General features: G+C 45.3%; 1 non-coding gene across 1 annotated transcript; it reads right to left on the bottom strand.

Moving 5' to 3' along the window:
- Positions 1 to 3,440: 3,440 nt before the first annotated feature.
- Positions 3,441 to 3,513, bottom strand: TRNAG-CCC (transfer RNA glycine (anticodon CCC)). The gene has a single exon. It is a non-coding gene; the product is annotated as a tRNA-Gly (tRNA).
- Positions 3,514 to 8,991: the final 5,478 nt, after the last annotated feature.

The raw sequence follows: 8,991 nt of genomic DNA, 5'->3' as shown, positions 1-8,991 counted from the left end.
GGGAAGGCCCTGAACATAGCTCTCAAATCAGACTGATTCTCGTAGCCCTGGGGGCTGCAGATGGATCCTGACAGGAATAAACACTGACTCTGGAATGGGCTTTGCTTACTTGGTTGTAGATGCAAATGCTTAGAGCATGATGAAAGAACTGGAAGAGAAGATATTATACCAATATGGATGGCTAACCGTCATTTCTTCAGACCAAGGAACTCACTCTAGAGCCTATAATGTCCAACAACGGGCAGAGAGATATCCTCCTTGGAGTACTAGTTTGATAGAGAATTGGAACTGACAGTTAAAGGATTGGTTGTCTAAAACAGAGTGTGGGTGGGGATAAAGGCATGAAAAGCTGGCTTACATGGCTTCACAAGTGTGTACTCACATCCAACACGAAAACGAGTGGGGCTAAAGGAGTGTCCCCACTGGATAGATTTCTCCATTTTTTTGGTGGATCTGTTACAGAACTGAACTTGAGTCTGCTCACCCGCCACACAGCAAAGCCAGTCTACTGGTTATGGTGAAGGAATATTTCAGAGCACCAAGCAAGGAGAATGGGCAGCTCATGCTCAAAAGACCTGAGCTCCCCAATGGCTTTCAGGGAAGAGTTTTTAAAGGTAACACTTGGTGTGAGGGGTGCAGCTCCTGCACTTTCTTCTGATTGGTTGGTGGTGAGGTAACAGGGTGATGTTTCTGGAATCTTAGTCATCAACCCTCTGGTTGCAGCCAGTCTGGGATCTACGTGCTTGTAGTCAGCATGTAGGTAGCATCCTCCACCTGGGTAAGGGTCTTAGTTTCTGCAGAACCACTCAAAGACATGTGTCAGATCATTATGTATGTTCCTTGAGGAGGAACTAGGACTCTGTTTTATCATTGAACTATTATTTAAGCTATCGTTACTTTTCTTGCTTGACTACTTTTCCTTTGTAGCTGCATTCCCTCACCTCCCTAATTAGCAACTGCTTGAGTCTGCTCTTTGAAGCTCAGGGAAAGCTTAGGAGATGAAAGCTTTCTTTCTACAAACAAGAAATGAGGGACTCAGAGGGGCTTTTGTACTTGGGAAGGCCCCCCAGGGTCCTGCTTGGTTTCAGATCTGGGGAAGGGAGGTTAGGGAAGGTGCTGCTATTCTCTCTTCCTTGCTTCACTTCAACTTTTTTTTCTTTCCTCCCCTTCTTGATGCAGTGGTTATAAGACCAGGGCTGCAACTACAAAGGCAGGAAATGGGGGTGATTCCTAAGCAAGAAACTCTGACTGTGTTTTTAACCTTTATGTTGGAATTCCTAAGGGCCTGATGGGGCAGGACATACCCTCACCCCATCTGACAAAATTGGGGCTAACAATAAATACAGCTATATGGCCTGGTGGTAAAGATAGCCCACCAGTTCTGCACCTGTGTAACCTTACCTCTTCTGAATAGAAGTGGATTGAAGGGGAGGCATTTGCTACACCAGTGCTGCTGCCTGCAATCTAGACCAGCACAGTGGCCAAACTTAATGTCTCTCCCAAAGGTGGAAAAGTGTGGGTATAAAAGGAGAGAAGGAAAAATAGTAGTTCCAGGTAAAGGAATGAATAAATGGGTTATGTAACAAGGGAAATCTAATATTACATTAACACCTCCAAAGGGGCTCAGAGCAAGAGATGATGTTGTCTCTTAGCTCAATTATACCAAAGGCCTGAAAGGGTGAAGTCACATATTGCTGACTCCACTCCTGCTTTTGGAGCCTCACAAGATTAAATGGAAGCCTGAAAACCTGAGTGGCCTCACCCTGATAGGCTTTTTCATACCATAGGACGATGGACTGGATTGTTATCAGTAGCTGATAGTTATTAATAGGGATTCTAGTAATATACCAGTACTTCTGACTTTTCTGGTTGTTTTACTATAAGAGAGCCATGTTGGAAGACCAACGGTTGGACTGTGATATTATGATTTACAATAAGAAATATATATTTGGTCATGGGCCCTGGCACAGAGCTTCTAAAACTCTTGGAATTCAGTGGCAAAGGTATCTTTTGTTATGTTAATGAGGTGACTTTTGGAAAGCACCTAAGGATGGGGGCTGGTTGCCAGTAGAGTGGACCAAGTGATTTCAGGGTTGGAATTTTCAGCCCCACCGAGAAGGGAGAGGGACTGGAGATTGAGTTCAATCACCACTGGCCAGTGATTTAATCTACATGCCCATGTAATGAAGCCTCCATAAAAATTCAAAAGGACAGAATTTGGAGAGCATCCGGGTTGGTGAACAAGTGGAGATTTGGGTAGACTGATGCGCTCAGAGAGGTCAAACCCTGTACCCTTTCCCCAAACCTTGCCCTCTCTTCCATCTGGCTGTTGCTGAGTTACATCATTTTATATTAAACCAGTAATCCAGTGAGTAAAATGTTTCTCTGAATTCTGTGAGCCACTCTAGCAAAATTAAGCAAACTTAAGGAGGGGGGATGGTGGGACCATCTAATCTACAGCCAGCTGGTCAGACGCACAGGTGATAGCCTGGATTTGCAATCAGTGTCTGGTGGTGAGGAGCAGACTTGTAGGACTGGGCCCTTCACCTGTGGAATCCGATGCTCTCTCTGGGTAGTGTCAGAATTGAGTTAAATTGCAGGACACCCAGCTGGTGTCCTAGAATAGCTTGGTGGTATAGAAAACCACACACACACACACACACGCATGCACACCATTCATACTGGGGTGCTCAGAACCATCAAAGCTATACTTAATAAAAGAAGGGTGTGCCTGCCCCCCCATGGATGCCACAACTGTCGGACTTTGGGGGCCCAGCCTAGGGCAGTGCTGCAGGGCCACCCTGATCCAAGTGCTCTTATTGCCTCTATGTATGGACCACTCACCTTCCAGCCTGGGGCTGCTCAGGCCTGGTTGCCTTCATGGAGGAAACCTCCCCAGGAGGGCAGAGACGGGTGCTGGAACCTTAATTTCTCAGCCTCCTGGGATTCGGCCAGCCAACGCTCTCTGTCTCAAATACTGTGCTGCGAGTTGTTTCAATAAAGAGCTCCCAGGGCTGAAAAAAATAATTAAACAACACATTTAATATTCTCTTCAAATCAGTGTGAGGGAGGATATTTTTGCAACCTTTCACCAGAATGATCTGTGCTTGCCTCAGTAACAGAGGCATGAACACAGGTCCCCACAGCTTAATTTCCACATCTGGTGGGGTTTTTTCTTCTTTCTCCTACTATTTATTTTGATGAACAAGAAAATCCTAATTCAAAACTATAGGTCAATAGAATGGCTGCATGTGTTGACAGCTGTGCATGATAATCCTAGATTTCCAGATAAAACATGAACACCTAAAGTCATGAAAAAGTCTCTCAGATGACTTTTATTTTTATTTTATTATTTATTTAGGCTGTGCCGGGTCTTAGTTGCAGCACGTGGGCTCTTAGTTGCGACATGTGGGCTCTTAGTTGCAGCATGTGGGATCTAGTTCCCCAACCAGGGATTGAACCTGGGCCCTCTGCATTGGGAGTGCAGAGTCTTACCCACTGGACCACCAGGGAAGTCCCTCTCAGATGACTTTTAGAGTTTCATCAGTTGCTAAGTTGATGAACATTCCAAAGAGGGGAGCTTGAGTGCTGGTATTTAGGAAGAGTAGCACATGGATTCCTAGCTCTGTCTTTGATTGCATTTTCTCAGACTCTGTGCTCTGCTGCAGCATTAAGATGTAGTTTTGAATCATGCCTACCACTGTATTATTTGTTATCTGTTTTTCTCTGATGAGTAAAGAACATCTTGAAGTCGGGCAAACACAAAATTTCGTAACACAATTTGGTCTTAAGAAATCCCAATGGCTTTTCCTTCACACTTGAAAAGTGTGATATTTTGGCCTTAGACAGGTTTAAGCTATTTAAGATACTAAATAATATATTGCTGAGATGTGAAACTTGAACAAACCACTTGAAATTTTAAAACTGGGTTTATGGTCATCATCAGAGTCTGATAAAAATGCTTTGTCTCATTAGCCATTTAAAAATCCCATGGAATTACAATGGAATGCTACTCTACAATAAAAAGGAATGAAATATTGGTACCCACAACAATATGGATGAATCTCAAAATCATTATCCTGAGAGAAAGAAGCCTAACAAAAAGTAGCAAATCCTGTATGATTCCGTTTATAGAAAATCTTTTAAAAATGCAAAACTAACATATAAGGACAAAAAGAAAATCAGTGGTTGCCTGAGATTAAAAAGAGGCATAAAGTTGGGAAAACTGGATCACTACATGCAAAAGAGTGAATGGGGTTGGATCACTCAAGGCAATCACTTGTGTCCTCATGTGGTTTAATAAAGATGGTCCATTAGCTGACTCATCAGGTGCAAACACACAACATCCTGTGCCTCCTTGCAAGGCAGCAATAATGTCCAAGGCCATCCTCTTTTGTAGGATGGCTTTTCTCACTAGACACATTTCAGTGTTTAGTAAGGACAAGCTTTGCCTGCTGTCATCGAAGCCTTGCTGGGTAAACTTAGTAAGAGCTTCTAGGTGTGCTATGATGTCCTCCAGGCCAATGGAGAGGACAAAGATGGAGGCCAAATGATCGTACCAGTGGAAAACAGAACGTGCCCATCTGGCCTTGAGGAGAGAGGGTTGGCAGTTCTTGTTACTGTGGGTGGATTCTTCTCTGGGCTCAGGAAAACCCAGGGTGCAGCAGCCCAACCACATGGCCAAGGATATGAGCCACACAACCACTGGGTCCCGTTCAGGGCCACCCAATAAGTATCCGGGGGGTGTGACCAATCAGTGCCAAACCAATTGCTATCCTTTCATGCGACAGAATGACCACACAGTTCCAGCGATATCCTTCCCATGTCCCAGGGTACACTTGGGTTGGTTCTTTCTAGAGTGATTTTTCTGTTCCCAACATAGAGTTGCCCAGGTGCTCAAATGTCCACAACCCAGGGTGCCCCACATGAACCCATCCCAAATCTGAGTGCAGCCACCCATGGCTCTGATGGTGGTATTTTTAGGACCCTTCCTGCCAGCAGTTTGATGCGCTGCCTCTGTAGTTTGATTGACAGAAAAAGAGTACTCTTACCCAGTGCTGTTGATCATGGGTGCCACAGGCCAGGGTTCTGGATCATATTGGTGATATCAGATGAATTAAGAGTTCTAGTCCTACAAATATTATATGATATCACTTACATATGGAATCTAAAAAAAAATACAAGTGAATTTATTTACAAAATAGAAACAGACTCACAGACAAAGAAAACAAACTTATGGTTACTGAAGGGGAAAGAGGAGGGGGAGGGATAAATTAGGAGTTTGGGATTAACAGATACACACCACTATAAGTAAAATAGAAAAACAACAAGGATTTACTGTATAGCTCAGGGAACTATATTCAATATCTTGCAATAACCTCTAATGGAAAAGAATCTGAAAATATATATTTATATATATATATAACTGAATCATTTTGCTGTATACCTGAAACGAACACAATATTGTAAATCAACAATACTTCAAGAAAAAGAGAAAAAGAGTACTAGTCCTAGCTTGTTTTTCCTTAATGTACTTCTTTAGAGACTTCCAATCCCCTCTCTGGAGTGGTGATACCCACCATGCTAGTCCTGACGAGCTGAGGGGGGCAGCTGTCCACATACCCAACCGGAGGATTGATTCCTTTGCCGGACATCAAGTGGGCCCACCGTAGAAAGGTATCTCCGTCAGGTGCCCATCCATGACGGGACACCACAGGAGCAGCAGAAGTCTAAGGTCAAAAAGACAGATACGTAGTAGGAACTTATAGGGGAGGTCTTCCCCTTCTATATGAACTACACCTGTGGCCTGACCCTTGGATATTAATGTGGCTGCAGCCTTAGGAACTTGACCTGGTCGTGCTTCCGGGGAGGCAGACTGTCAGGCATGAGGAGATGGACTGGGGTGGGGGGGGATATGCCGGACCAGGACCCCACCTTCTCCCCTCTTTCAATGGTGCATGTTCCATTCCAGGTAGAGTGCATTTCAACCGGTCCGGTTTACAGCAGGACAATGGGATTCAGCGGAGAAGTAATCTACCCATCCCAGTGGGACATCCCATCGCAAATTCCAGTAGATAACACCTTTCCCGGCGTGATGGGGCTTGGTGTTCTCAGCAGCACACCATGTTGATCCACGGCAATGTCTGTCTCTCATGACTTCCATACCTTTAAGGCATTGGGTGTCTCGGCAGGGGGTCCCCAGTCTGGCAAATGGGGCAACAGGCCCTACTGGTTGTCATCCAAACGTATTAAAGTCTAGGACAGTACTTTAGTCCACTCGGCCAAGGTGGTTTTACCTGTTAGTAATTTAATCTGCTGCTTTAATATTTCATTCTTCCTTTCTACCAACGCTGTTGCCTGTGGCTTATAGGGGAGAGGGAACCTCCATTCAGTGTCATGTTCCTTTGCCCAGTCTTGCATTTCATGACCGTCGAAATGTGACCCCCATCACTGTCTACACGATGAGGGTACCTGGCCATGGTACTCAGCTTCTCTAATCCCCTAACTGCAGCCTGGTTTTTGCAGCAACAGGTGAAAGCTTGAGTCAGACCAGATGCAGTGTCCACACAAACCAAGCCATGTTTAGAGCCCTCGCTCAGAGGGAGCCGGCCAATATACTCAATTTGCCAATCCCTCACCAGTTGGCAACTCCAGTGGATGACCCCAGACTCCTTTGGCAGTTGCTCTGGTTATTGTTTAGAACATACAGGACATGCTGTTACTGCATTAGCCAAGTCACTGTATTTCAAGGGCAATCCAGCATCCTTGGCAATGTACCGTCCCACTCGGGCACTGTAACTGAAGGGTTCGTTGTTAGGGCTCATATCCGGGCTACAGCATCAGCTTCCTCGTTGCCAAGGGTGTTGGCGCCCTCTGAGCCGGGACATGGAGGACAGTGAGGACTGACTCAGGCTCTTGCAGGTAAATCCAAATGTCTTTCCACATATCCTGACCCCACAAGTGCTTATTTATGATCATCTGCCCCTCAGCTTCCCATTTTCTAAGCTGTAAGGTTAATCCCTTTAGAACAGCCCAACTGTAAGTGCAAAGCGTTAATGGCCAGAACTCATGAGCAGATCACCAGGCAAACCTCTCTGAGTTCAGCCCACTGGTAGCTGTGGTTCATTCCTGTTTCCCTCCAGATGGTGTCAGTGTTGGGCTGAACAGTGACTGCAGTCCCTGTAGACGGGTCACCCCAACCAGACCCATCTGTATACCAGGCATCAGCAGGCATCTCCCCACTCCCTCCCTACAGGCCACAGGGGCAGGATTAGGGGCAGGAGAATTTGGAGGACAGGGGGTGTCCCTCTGCTGCAGACGGGCAAGCCCTTTCGTCAACGTGAGAGTTAGCGCCATGGCAGAGGTGGGTCGGTGACACATGTTGTCAACCTGCCCCTCAGTAGGAAGGGAGATTCTTACCATGATTGCTGTTCCTTCGTGAGAGACTCCACTTGGACGAGCGTTGTGTGCACTGCTACGAGCTGGTGCTATATGCAGGTTTATTGGGTTTCTACACCCTTCTAGAACTGGGACCAAAATCCTAGGGATACTCCCTCTTGTTGTCTCTGAGGCTGTGCCGAACTCATACCTCCCAGAGTCACAGACGCATCTGACTCCAATGGTAGTCCTGCTTGGGGGATGCCTGAGCTTTAATCTGCTTCACTAGTGTCTTGCCTTCTCAAAGGCGGCTTGTTGCTCTGATCCCCAGTCCCACACGTGCCCTTCCTTTATCAGGCAGTATAAGGGACGGAGGCACCGTGCAGGGTGAGGAATACAAGTCCTCCAAACCCCAAATCCTACAGACACTTGTGCTTCCATCCCATTCTTAGGGGTTGGATAGGCTTGCACCTCATCCATCACAGCTTCTGGGACAGTGTGCCCCTTACCCCAACAAAGGACTCCCCACAACTTTAAGGCAGTGCCTGGGCCTTGAATTTTCTGTGGGATCACCACCCATCCTCTCCCTCACACATGTTCCAGCAAAGTCTGCAGAGTGTCCTGAGCAGAGGCAAGTCTTCCTATGTTAGTATTCTATCATCAGTGTAATGGGCCCGTTTTACTAACGTGGGGAAGGAGAACAGGAACAGGTCTCGGGCTACCATCCCGTGACATACGGTGGGGCTGTGCAGGTAGCCTTGGGGAGCACTTGAAAAGTTCACTGTTGCCTCTCCCATGTGAAGGCAAATTGATCTTGAGACTCAGTGGCCAGGGGTCTACTGGACCTCTTGGGTGAAGGCCTTTTATATGCCTTTATGTACTCTGTGGGTTCCTGTTACTTGCAGCCAAAAGCAATCTTCTGTGGAGACATTAACCTCACTGCTGGTTCTGTAAGCTTCTTGGAAATTATGTGACTTGCACATGCTTTTGCTATCAAAGCAAATTTGATTTATGCCACTGGAGTTTTTCTGTCTTCTCTGTCTTCACTGATAAAATTAATTGATTTTAGATGGGAAAGTGATATGTTGCAGTCATTCTAAGAAACCTCTGTTGCTTTATGTGAGAGGTCATTATACTTTGTTTGAAAATGACACAAAAGCTTTGATAGTTTCATGGTACGATTTGACAAAGTTTCATAATGGACAGCAGCCTAGGAACAAACAGATACCTGACCCAATAAAATCCAATTTTCAGATGGTATATATTCTAGATAGATTTTAATTTTTTGGCTCATAATCACTCATCCCAGCATTCATGCATCCCTATACTCAATGTTTACTAGAAACTCGTTCAGTACTGATTTTGATGACATTATTCTAAGTTGCAGCAATTACGTTTTATTTATTTAATCACAACTTTTATGCTTCAATGAATAATTTTTGAGCCATTGATCCTTTTTTTTGATTTGGAGATATAATACAATTAGATAGCAATCCTGAAAAAATGCAAATATAATGAAGGGAAGCAATAAAACATGAAGGAAAATTATGTAAAAATAGCACCCATTGCCTGCATGTTAGACAAGAGCCCCCTGCAGTCCTTGGAGTCCAGGGA

This window comes from Eschrichtius robustus, chromosome 16, assembly GCF_028021215.1.
Source record: "Eschrichtius robustus isolate mEscRob2 chromosome 16, mEscRob2.pri, whole genome shotgun sequence".
Classification (NCBI taxonomy): Eukaryota; Metazoa; Chordata; class Mammalia; order Artiodactyla; family Eschrichtiidae; genus Eschrichtius; species Eschrichtius robustus.
The sequence above is the reverse complement of the archived record's forward strand: the minus strand, read 5'-3'. Positions and strand labels throughout refer to the sequence as shown.